This window comes from Ambystoma mexicanum, chromosome 13 (assembly GCF_040938575.1).
Source record: "Ambystoma mexicanum isolate Mex_15411 chromosome 13, UKY_AmexF1_1, whole genome shotgun sequence".
Taxonomy (NCBI): Eukaryota; Metazoa; Chordata; class Amphibia; order Caudata; family Ambystomatidae; genus Ambystoma; species Ambystoma mexicanum.
The window spans coordinates 762,952,730-762,965,462 of NC_090938.1; positions in this window are offsets into that span (position 1 = coordinate 762,952,730).

Below are 12,733 nucleotides of genomic sequence, written 5' to 3' on the forward strand. Positions count from 1 at the left end.
CATCCGTGGGTGTGGCTCATTACCGCGACACCCCCCCAACACCGACTTCGCACAGTTGTGCTGCCTTCAGGACAAGTTCACTCCCTGAGCCTGCCTGCCGGCGCCTCCAACGAGCCCGCATCGACCGTGGGAGTGACACAGCACTGCGGCGCCCCCCAACACCAACCCCACATGGCTGTTCTTCCAAGGCTACTCCCTGGCCCCCCAACGCTCCTGTAGCGCCCACGACAGAGGCGTGTCACAGCGGCGCTGCCCACTACCACACCTACACTGAGTTTGCCCTGCTCAGGAGAGCACCGAACGCGAGATGCACGGTGCCCCGCCTCACCAACGCAACAACATGGAATCCATGGATTGACAGGGACGCCGCCCGTCCAAAGGAGGTGCTTACTCAGCCAAGATAACCTGAACAGTACGACAGGAACCCCCAGAAAACCCCTCAATAGAAAAATCCGGGAGGAGAATGAAAGGCTACCTCATACTACCATCTCACCTGGCCCACCACCCCATTTAGGCAAACAACGACGTGAACCCCCCAAGAACTGCCAGGAGACTAAGAGGGCCACCCCCCTTGGTTCCTGCTGTCACAAACCCAACTGAGGCAAGACTCCACCTCTGATCAGGAGACCGAAAGGCCTTGACCCTTGGACCTTCTATCCTGCAAACACCTCAACTGAACCCTTACTATCGGTAGGAGACCGAAAGGGCTTGAACCTTGGATCCTACTCATAACGTTGTGAAAAATCTTGAAGCAGCCCGAAATATAGACCACCCCTCAAATCCTAAAGACCTGCCAGGAGACTGAGAAGTCAGCTCCCTTGGCTTCTACTGCCACAAATCCACCTGAGGCATTGCTGCACCCCTGATCAGGAGACCGAAAGGGTATGACCCTTGGATCCTGTATCCCACAAACACCTCAACGAAATTTCTAATACCGGTAGGAGACCGAAAGGGTCCTATCCAACACGGCTTGAAAAAATGTAAAGAAGACCAAAAGGGCCTGTCCATTGGATCCTAACACAAACCCAATTGCGGCAAGAACCACACTTTTGAACAGGAGACCGAAAGGACTTGACCCACATACCCTGTCAAATCAAACCGCGACAACAATGCACCTTTGGTGAGGAGATCAAAGGGGTCTGACCCGCAGTTACTGTATCAGATAAGCAATATAGCGAATGCCCAATTCCTGGCAGGAGACCGAAAGCACTTGACCACCGGACCCTATCCATCGTGTCTGAAAAGAACCGGCAGGAGACCGAAAGGATCAACCCTCCAATTACACCCGAGACGACCACATCAGACACTACCTTGTGGATACAACCGCTCCTAACGGTAACCGTCCCCACCGAGCAACCAATATCCAGAAGAAAAAGTGTCCTGACCCACCTTATCTACACCAACCTCTTGGCAGTCGGCCCTATCAAATCACCAGTGGTAACCCAAGGAATAGAGAAAACACTGGCAGTACCTATCACCACACCAACCCAAATCAAGAACAAACCAACAAACTTCTACAATAAATCAGAAAGAATGTCTACAAATCGAATCACCAAACAACAAACCACCGGGCATCCGAAAACAAGACTAAGAACCAAACTCACCATTGCTGCTACCTCCGATCTAGACTCTTCACAAGTGACTATGGAACAATCACTTTTAAGGGCATCAAACTTCAAAGGAACTGTAAAACACCTACCACAGAACCTTGAACTGGATCATGAAGATGGCAACAAAACAGAAGACCCTCCTATCACCAACACTACATCACGAGAAAACCCCCAACCAGAGCCTGAACAATCAACCGCTGATGTTATTCACCACTCCAACTCTGAAGAAACAATACCTACCCAAATCAACACACACACACAAATCCACAGCTTCAGTAATCTGAACCAGCAACATGACCTACAATTACCAAAAACCCACAACCTGGTGGAGCCTATCACTCACCATGTAAACAACAGCACTACTCAGGCCTCCGACAATGTTCAAACCTCAAATAATAGCCTACAATACACCTTGGAACCAGAAAAATCAGCAGAACCTACACTCGACAATCAAGATACCCTTCAGATATGAAACACCTTTAATCTGCTAGAAAACAGAAAACTGGTGACCAACATCAGCGACCCTCAAAGTAACATCATTAACCACCCTAAGGCCAATATTAAGGTCGCAAAGACATATTCACAAACGCCAATAGCACGAGGAAACTTAGCAGCCCCCAAACCTGCTGACGCAACACAGGAAGAAGTTAACACCACAGCAAAGGAACTCAATAACCATGTATCTGAAAAAGACATTTCAAAACGCCAATCAAATGATTCGAGACTCAATACTAACCTCCAAAAGTTATCAAGTATGACAATCCAACAAACAAAGAAAGAAAAAGCAAGATTAGCCAAACTCTTGTGTGGCTACAAACACACAACTCAATCAAACTTGCACAACCACTAGAAAGTGCCGATAACAAAAATACAACCAAGGCAGCAAGATTATCGTGGACATCACTGAAATTGAATTGATTATGACAAGCACAGACAAACAAAAGGAAATATTTGGCACACTTGGCCGAAAATCACCAATTGCACTTAACCTCGACTCCATGTATGATACAAGAAAGCCACCAACGACCTGCTAAAACAGAAACCAAAACCGGCACTGCTGAAAAACAACCTCTACCAAACCGCTTCAATTACGACTCAGATGACTCCTACTACACGCGAGATCCAACGACCAAGAATCAACAACCCACCTCCCACCGTAACGTTCCACAGGACAAAAACACCAACACAACACCAAAAGACCAAGACCCCGACAAAGACATCAACCCCAGGATTCCTACTACCACGCTGGACCTACAAAACATGCTCATTGCAGTACTTTCCCAATCAATTATCCCTTTTCTCAAACTACATGAAACCATGAAAGACAGCATCAGAGACCAAGCAACCCTCTGAGCCATGATACATTCCAAACAAACCTACATGGAGAACTTCATCTCGACAATCGAATCCTGTTTGAACACTGAAGCAGAACAATAAAACCGCTGGCAAGAAAGACTATCCAAAATAGCAAGAGGCGACCGCCAAGAAAAAGCAACACTAACAGAAGTTTTATCCTTGCTGAAAGCACATCACCAACAACAAGCAGCTCTCCAACCAAATCTATTAACTGATCAAGTTACACCCGCCCCCCCCCTCTTCCGCATCTACTGCAACAACCGATCTCTGTAGCTTCGACCATTGAACAACGTCTTCCGAAATGAACAACTGGAAACATCATTACCCCACAATCGATCATTCAAGAACCTACACAGCTAAACAAGAACACTACAGATTCATACCAGATTTTCTCAAAAGAGAAAAAAATACCTGACCAAAAACTAATACAAACTAAAAGCAAAAAAAAAAAAGACAAACGGGATCAAGAGCGTTGCTGAAAACGTTGAAATCAACTGACCAACTCCACACATCGCCAAAATGGAAGACACAAACCACACCACCCAACATCCGAACTCAAGGAAAAAAAAGAACCACATCTCAGCTACAGCGTCTGGCACCACGAACAACGCGAGACAAAACATCTATTGATGAAGACCTACTCAACCTATCCACCCATGGAGATCAAATACCAGACGACACACCACCATCTAGACAACCCACAACGCACTCGAGCTTCATAATAGATGAATACGTCCCTGAATATGAACAACCAATAGCAGACAAGAACGAAGAAAGCTTGGATGCATCTTTGGAAGAAATCTCAGATGCATCATTGGAAAATGATACAGCGGATGCAACAATGGAGAAAACATATGACCAAATCTCATCTGACTCACTCAGATCACGATTGTTAGATCACACCAAAAATAAGCTGCACACTTCCATCATTTGTAAACCCGCTACAACAAAAACAAATTTATGAAATCCACATCGAAAATGAAACCATCAGACCTGAACCACTAATCCTCAACAGAACTAATGTTCTACGCCTTTTTGGAGCAATAGCGCAGCTAGATAAAATAGCAACAAGAGACATCGACCTAATAACATTCAAATATGACTCGCATCTAGACAACATCGCTGTTGAGCTATGCGACCCCAACGATCAAGAACTGATCCTATCAAGGCGCTCCCAAATTAAAAAGCTTGGATTCACATGCTGGGCCTCTACAATAATGAGAACAACCAATATACAAAAACACAGACCAAAGAAAGACAGAGACGATTACTGGCAACATCAATCAAAGATACAAACCAACAATTACAATAATGATCATCTGGGAGCATCTAGAAAACAGAGCCGATCACCACAATCAGAACAATCGAGCAGAGCCGAACGACCAATCAAAAGAAACTACGACTTGGAAAACTCATACACAGAAACTGCATCCCCAGGAAACTCAACGATCTCTCAATCATAACAATCAACAAATCTGGAAAACACATGGTCACTCAGCTCGTGGAATACCAGAGGAAATTTGCATCTTTTCACCAACCCCTCACAGGACCTAGAAAATTACCAAATCATATGCTTGCAAGAGACCTGGCTCAGCGAACCCCCAGCCTGCGATGGCTTTCTGACTTTCCTCAATCCTGCAATAGTCAAAAAACAAGGAAGACCAGCATCAGGCCTCCTCACTCTAATCAAGATAAATCCTCAATGGACTGTATTGAGCACTGAAAACATTAACTCCTGGATCCAAATCACCAAAATAACAAGCATTAAGAAACGCCCAAGCAAAAAAAAGCATGAGCTAACAATTGCAATACTAAACCTATATTGGAACCCCACAGCAATAACAACTGAACCATTCATCGATGGAGTATTCATATCAATCGATAAAATTGTTGCAAACCACCAATCGGTAGAAATAATAATCTGTGGAGATATGAACATCAATTTATTCGCCCAGAATGGCACCCTCCGAGCACAAACACAACTCTCACCAAAAGCAAGTAGATGAATGAACAAAATCACTACTCGCAACCTCATCCTCCTTGACCATGCAAGAAACAACTCTACATCTTACACGCCAACATGGTCCAGAGGATCTCTAACCGCAATCATTGATTATATATTTTTATCGCACAACCTGCACGAATTTGCTATGAGAGGTCAAATGATAACATCAGACAGAAGTGACCACAACCAATTAACTGCGCACTCCCGCCCGCTAACTGAACAAGAAGAAACCGTACCAGCATGTCCATTAGAACTTGATGGAACATTATCCAGACTACGCATTCCACAACCAGCGATGGTACACCTATCAAAGCAACTCCACGCTTCCAACCTGAAGGATGCCGATAAATTGAACTACGAATGGATCCTACTACCTTTCTGACAAACAGTCAAAAACCCACCACAACAAAACCACCAGCACAAATACTATCAGGAAATAGCTGACAAGAAAAAATGTCTGGCAAAATCGATACGTCATCTGAAGAAAACAAAATCCACAGAAAACACAACACGGATTAAAAACTTGAAACAAGCATATGCTAACTGGAGAAAATCTCAACAAAAAAATCCTTCAACAAGCCGACGCAGAAAACATAATGAAAACATACAAGTCACATAACACGAGAGACCTCTGGAATCTCAACGACAATCCACAAAAACAACACAAATTGACGGCCAACGTCTCGAAAGAAATGTGGATCACACACTTTTCAACCATCTATGGAGCCGACCATCGCAGCCTCAAGACGAAACGACCAAGAACGAATCGAAATGGCAAGTAAAGGTTGATTATGATGAACTCATACAAATGATCAAAAACCTAAACACCTCTAGAGCACTTGGTCCACGACAGAATATCCAATGCTGTCATCAAAAAGGACCTGCCGGCCTGGGCGAATTTCATATGTCAGATCATAGCCCTGATAAACATACTCAACCAAATTCCAAACTCTTGGAGGTCTGCCACCATTGTCCCCATCTATAATCAAGGCTCCCGAGATGAACGGCAGAATTTTCGCCCAATCGCTCTATTGGACCCGCTTGGAAAACTCTTTTTGTCAACACTATTGAAACAACTACCTGCTTGGGCAATTGACAACGGCAGGTTCTCGGCCAGGCAAACGGGCTTCACCGCCAACGTCAGAACCAGCATCAACCTGATACTACTTTACCTAATAAAACATGAAGCCATCAACAACCGCACCACTATACCTGCTGCTTTTATAGACCTGAAGATGGCCTTCGATGCCATATCATGACACAAACTATGGTCAAAACTCAAAGCATGGAAGTGCCCATCGAACATCTTGGAGCCAATCATCCTACTTTACTCAGAAACTTCCATAAAAGTGAGACTATCAAAACAAGGGGCTACCACCAGCCCAATTGCCACATCAAACGGACTAAAGCAAGGGTGCCCTTTGGCGGCAACCCTAAACATCTGTTCACAGCAGACATTGAAGAACATCTGACCAGCAACCAAACCAACCACCCAAAAATAAATTCAATACCAGTCCCCGCTATGGCATACGCAGATGACATCATCTTTCTTGACAAAACGACTTCTGGACTACAAGCAGCCCTGACAGCACTGAGCAGCTACATGAACAGAAACGAACTAGCAATCAACATTTCAAAAACCAAGACAATGACTTTAACTAAACCACAATCAAAAAAAGCAAAACAACCAACATTCAACATCAATGGAAACCAACTAGAAAACGTGTCAACCTTTAAATATCTTGGTATCCTAATGAATCAATCTAAAACAGAATAACAATGGCTGGCCAAAATAGAACAAACATCACAAACCCTGGCACGACAAGGATGTCTCCTCCATAGGAAATATGGAAAATTCTCTTTCCGACCTATCATCGCTCATTATAGACAAAAATACATTCCTATAATAACGTACGGAACAGAAGCAATGATGAATGCTGTCACAGTAAACTGGATGAAATCCAAAGCAATTTTTTGGCATAAAATCCTTCATCTTCCGCAGTCATATCCCATCACTAGAATAAGGCACGAAATGGCAACCCAATCAATCGCATCCATCGTACTCTGGAAGAGATTAGGCATTTTCTGAAAAATCTTTTCTGACCAGAAAACTCCAGCGATCCAAATCTTGAGAGCTCATGCAAATACCTTCAACAACACGCTATCACAAAAATGGAAACAGACCTTAATGAAGGAAATGGAAAATGAAGAGATATCAGAAGAACTACTAACCCTTCGCCCACAACATGCCAAAATCAAACTTCTTTGAAACGATTGGATAAAAACGATCCAAACCAAAAATGCCTACAAACAGAACCTCCAATGCAATAAAGATAACAGAAAAATCCACTCGCTACCACCATGTCTTCAAATGTTTCCAGACCAAACCATCAGAACAACATTTATAAGAATACGTTTGAACATCCTACCTCCAAACTCATACCTGGCGACAACGAGGCAGATACCTACCACAAATAACCACTGTCGGTTCTGCAAGGTTTAAACAACTCCGGAAACCCTATTCCACCTGGTGATGGAATGCCAATCACACTCATGCCAACGCGAACAATTTGGGGCCTTTTATGAACTTTCATCACAGCAAATGGACACAGAAGAAAGATGGGCCACCCTAGTTAGTGGGCAAAACAACACATACACAATCACTCTCTTCCTCAGCACTATACTGGAACTCAGCAAAAGAACTTCCTGAGATAACACTTCAATCACTACACTTCCACACGGATGAAAAAGTTTATAAATAAACTAAATCATCCAAAAAAAATATCTGGCTGAAATGAGAGCAGCTGGAAACAAGGGTGCTAGATGCAGCTGAAGGTTGTGTGCCATCACTTCCTGTGATGTTGTTTGGGGACGTGGTGAAATGACATCACTTCCTGTGATCGCATCGGAGGTCAAGGACCGTGTGATGTCACTTCCGCTACCCCTGGCATTTTGGTAAAATGCTGTCCCTTTGGGCCATGCTAGCCCACATTACGACCGGCAGCACAGACGCCCAGTCGCCCGCACATGTTACAAGCAACGACGCAGGCCCCCGTTGGATCCCTACACCACACATACCGCCTCACACAGGGAGCAGCCGGACCAGTCAGAAGCCTCACAAGCTTGTTTCACCACCTCTGAGCCAGGAAACTACCTCAAGATCACTGGAGCACAATCCACCCGCTGATCTCCCAGCCAGCATCTCCATTTTGGGAGCACGCGCAATAACTAGTCCTATACCCAACATCAGGGTGGTCATTAGAGGTGCATCCAGTCCAGGAGAAGGCAGTAGAGATGGATATTCCCTGCCGAAATGTCTCATGCTAGGACCAGCTCCCCAGACATCTGGTCCTGCTTTTTTCACCTGCTGCTAGACACTAGCGACGTCCACTACAGGATTGGTCACAGAGACTAGTGGAAAAAAAACACTAGACTACAAATAGCCATGAGTTTCTTGCAGCTTATTGGGCACAGCAGAGGAAACCTAGTACCTCGGCATCAACACGCAGACATTTGTCTAGTCATTTAATTTAGACTTGGGCTCTACAGACACAGATGTCAGAATTAACTATATGCTTCCCAATGTTTTTTGATTATATGTCTGGTAATGGTATTTTATGTTTTGATTGAATTTTGTGACTGTTATTGCACACTAAATGTATTTGTCCTGTTTTATGTATATGATTTGTACTATGTTCAAAGAAAAGTAATCAAAAAAAGAACACAACTTTGAGATTTAAGGAGTGACAGTAACTGGACTCCAGAAATGTACAATCTTTTAGTTATTAAGAAAAACAGAAAATAAACGACAAGGGCAATGAGAAAAGTCCCCTCTAAAAATAACAAAAACTAAACGTGAGGTATGTATTGCATGAGTAAGTATTTGCAAACCATCTGGAAGGGAACTACACTGGGTTCACCACGCAAGGGTGACTAAATGATAGAGAATTACGAATCTCGGGAATGATCTATCAGGACTCGCCTTACGTTATAACACATTAAGGCCTACAGACACTTTCCGGTTCCCTGACAGGCCGGTATAGCTACAGCACCGAAAGGAGGAGTTTTTATGACACAATAACTTTCCACAATGTGATTGGGGCTATTGACGGCACACACATCCTGCTGTACCCACCAGCATCCACTTGACATAACCTGACAAGCCAGCACTCACTCGTTGAGCAGGTAGATGCAGATGGCAAATATGAAATCAAAGCTATGGTGGCACAATATCCTGGTCGCAGACGTGATGGATGACCAAGCAGAGCTGCCAAGTTCTCAGGTTGTGTATGTGTGACATTTACACGTTTGAAATGTACTTCTGTGCAACATTTCCATATTTATTGTTTTGCATTTTGAGTGACACTTAAAGGGGCTTAGGGAGTAACACCCTGATGCCAACAGTCGAACAGAAGGTGGCAGAGAGCAGCTGGATTGCTAGGTTAGGATCCCTATGTTGCAGATAAGGACTAAACAAGCATTGGCAATGCCAACAGTTTGGGCTTTTGTTTAGGCATGGGAAAGGCACTTTCCAGGCACTACCATAGTGGTATTAACTGGCAATAGATGGTAGCAGCTGCCAAATGGTGTGAATACCTGGGGTGTTAATAGCAGTGCCTGGCAAATGGCTAATGCTTGTACACAAGCCAAAACTGTTGGCTTTGTCAATGCTTGTTTAGAACAGGACTTCAGTGAGGGACATACATACTGCTTACAAATGAGTGACTGAAGGCAGACCTGCTTAAGACATTTCTATTACACCAGTAGTGCGTTTACAACTCCAATTAAGTAATTGGGCCTCATTACAGGTTTTGTTCTCTCCCGCTGGTAAATCCGGTGGGTACCACCCAGCGGTAATACCATTACCGCCACTTATTACCGGCAGATTACATGTGCCAGTAAGTGCTGGAATTCCCCATTCCATGGAGTCCATGGGGTGAATTGCTGATATTGCCAGCATTTTTTGGTGGTGGGGTGCCGGTATTACTGGCAGTTTAGAGCTTCAGGTAAATCTGGCCACCCCACCACCAAGCGTGGAGTGTGCCAGTGCAGTAACATGCCAGTATGTGGTAATACCAGCACGTTATTACCCTGCAAGCACACTCCTAATGAGGCCCGTTAACTCTTGGAAGAATGCTTTGAGAAAACACTGGTAGGCACTTTCAGTGCAAAGTTGATGTTATGTCTTGATTAAAGTGAGCTCAAAGAGTTCCCATGAGGAGGTGTTTTGGGCGGGGAGGGGCAGGAACTGGGTGGGAATGTCTATAGGGATTAGCATGGCCATGGGCAGTGTTAAAATGGATTTCGGACCTCTGACCTGGTCGGCAGAGGTTCAGGAGGCCAGCCTAGTTTCTTGGAACAGGGTAACCTTCTGGAGAAGCCAGACCAATCAAGGTAGCATTGGCAGCGGTCAAGACTAGACCTCAGGAGGGGTGAGGGTGACTGAAAGATCTCAATGAGCACACAGAGTAAAGGACACTTACAAATCACTCCCAGACAGGTGTAGATATATTAAAAATACAAATACATTTATTTCAAGGCCTTTGAGTTTCAACACACAAATCAAATCACAGTAATACTATTAAGTCAACACGATCACATCTAAATACATATAAGACCAATGGGGTCTAAAGGATAAATGTACGAAATGGGTCCACAACCTAAAAGGTGGAGGAAACAGGCAGTGCAAATAGTCTTTAGTCCCTTCTGCATCCAACACACTCCTAACTAAGAGGCAGTCCAATCCCTAAGAAGAGTGGAACCTAATGCTCAAATGTACATGCAATGCAAGCACACACGGTAGTTCAAATGGGCAAAACGGGTCTCTTCAAGGGTCTGTAGCAACTCAGGAAGGTGGGTGAGGCGATGAAGAATAGGTTCCCCAATATTCGAGGAGGGTCTCCACTTGAGGGCAGAGTCGATTCCAAGAGTTGGGAATAGTTCGCTAGTTTGCACTAGCAGTGGAAAGGAGAGGGCCCCCAGAGGTCACTTCTGCATAAAAATGGATGGAGGTGCAAGGGGGCACCGGTTAGGGTTGTGATTACTCACCGACCCCCGGCTCACTCCGGACCAAACTTCGGCAGTCGAGTCCACTTCAGTCGCAGGTTCAAGTGCAGCAATTAGACGGCTTTCAGCGGCGAAGATCCAGTGATGATTCCCAAACGGGACAGTGGCTATTTCTCACCTCCTGGTGGATGGATCAGGCGAGTTTCACTGCAGCAGGCTTCAGGGGCAAGAGGGGCCCAAATGCAGTACACCTGCAAAGTTTGTCACCACGGCTGGGTGACACGGTAACCGCGCGTACTCCGGTTCTGGCGCATTCCTCTCACTTCCTCGACTCGGCTTCTTAGTTTCAGGATACTTGGATCCTATCCTTTGTTTAGTGAGAACTCCAGAGATCCACATGGTATAGGTGTTTGGGGTCTTCTCTTATCCAGAATCTCCTTCATGCCAAAACAAAGAGGACCCAGTGGGAGATCTTCTCACTTACAGGCATACCATACGTGGACCAATCACGGACCACGGTGGTACCAGGCATTCACAGCACTCCAGACTCTCTGGCACCCAGGATGTGTATTGAAACCAGACGTTCCAGCCAACATCCTGGAGACACACACACAAGGCTTGCAGAAGCCCATGAAAGCTTGGCATTTTGCAGGAGAATGCATGCCCAAATAAGAACTGACCAGGGTCGGCTCGACCTCGGGAAGGAGATGGGGCAAGATGGCCAAAGGACAGGACAAAGAACCTAGTGGCATGGCCATTTTGGAGCTAGGCCACCTATTTGTGCCAAATGCGGTCATTGCGGTTTACCTGGCAGGAAAGGGTTAAAAATATGTGAAATGATAAGCTGCCACCAGTATCTAGGGCCTTGAAATGACTAATAGACACACGTGTGCTGTACTGGAAGGTACATTGTACACTTATTAGATGTTGCAGAAATGTTGCAACATTAGAAAGGACTAAGGGAAACAAAGTCTCCCAGTACCGACTGTCTTAAGGGCATGTCAGTTTCCCCATAAAAAGGGAGATAAAAGCCCAGAGGAGTGCAGCAGAAGACTGGGCTCCTCTGGTAAAGTTAGACTATGGTGTTTAACATCAGCAAAAAGTTGGCAGGGTGCACAACTGAAGGGAAATTACACATGAACTGGGAATCTTTCCTAGCAGGCAGGCAATGGGTGCACAAATAATCAAACACCTTTGAACTGTGTGTCCCTGCTCATATGCCATTTCTCCCTATTTGTATTCTAATGCAATAGTTTTTGCTTGTAGGCGGCGCTCAAGCACCACCAAATAGCTCAAACTAAAAAGGACATCTTGGAGAAAGAAAGTTACAGATGAACAGAAGTTCTCTTGAGCTTTTCATCAAGGCACTCAGACACCGCTTCTATTTGTGGCATTTTCCTTGGCTTTAAGGAACGCGGGAGAGTGTCACACAGGTAGATGTCTGGCACTTGGCAGCTCTGGGTTAGGGTGATGAGCACCTTGCCCTCTTGCCATGTGCCCCTCTATAAATTCGCAATATGCAAAGACTGCTCTATAGTGACAGAAAGAGGCCTTTCTCTGGACCTCAACAAATATGGGACGCCTCCTGAGCAGGAATAGTCAGAGAGGGAGGGTCCAGCCTCTGCCAGGCGACCAGGCCTGACTCTGATGAACTGTCCTGTAACCAATCATCGGGCATAGGGCCTGCAGAAATTGCCTCCCGGGAGGTACTTGCCGCCTCATTTAAATAGAAAAACTCTCCCTCTGGCGTGTCATT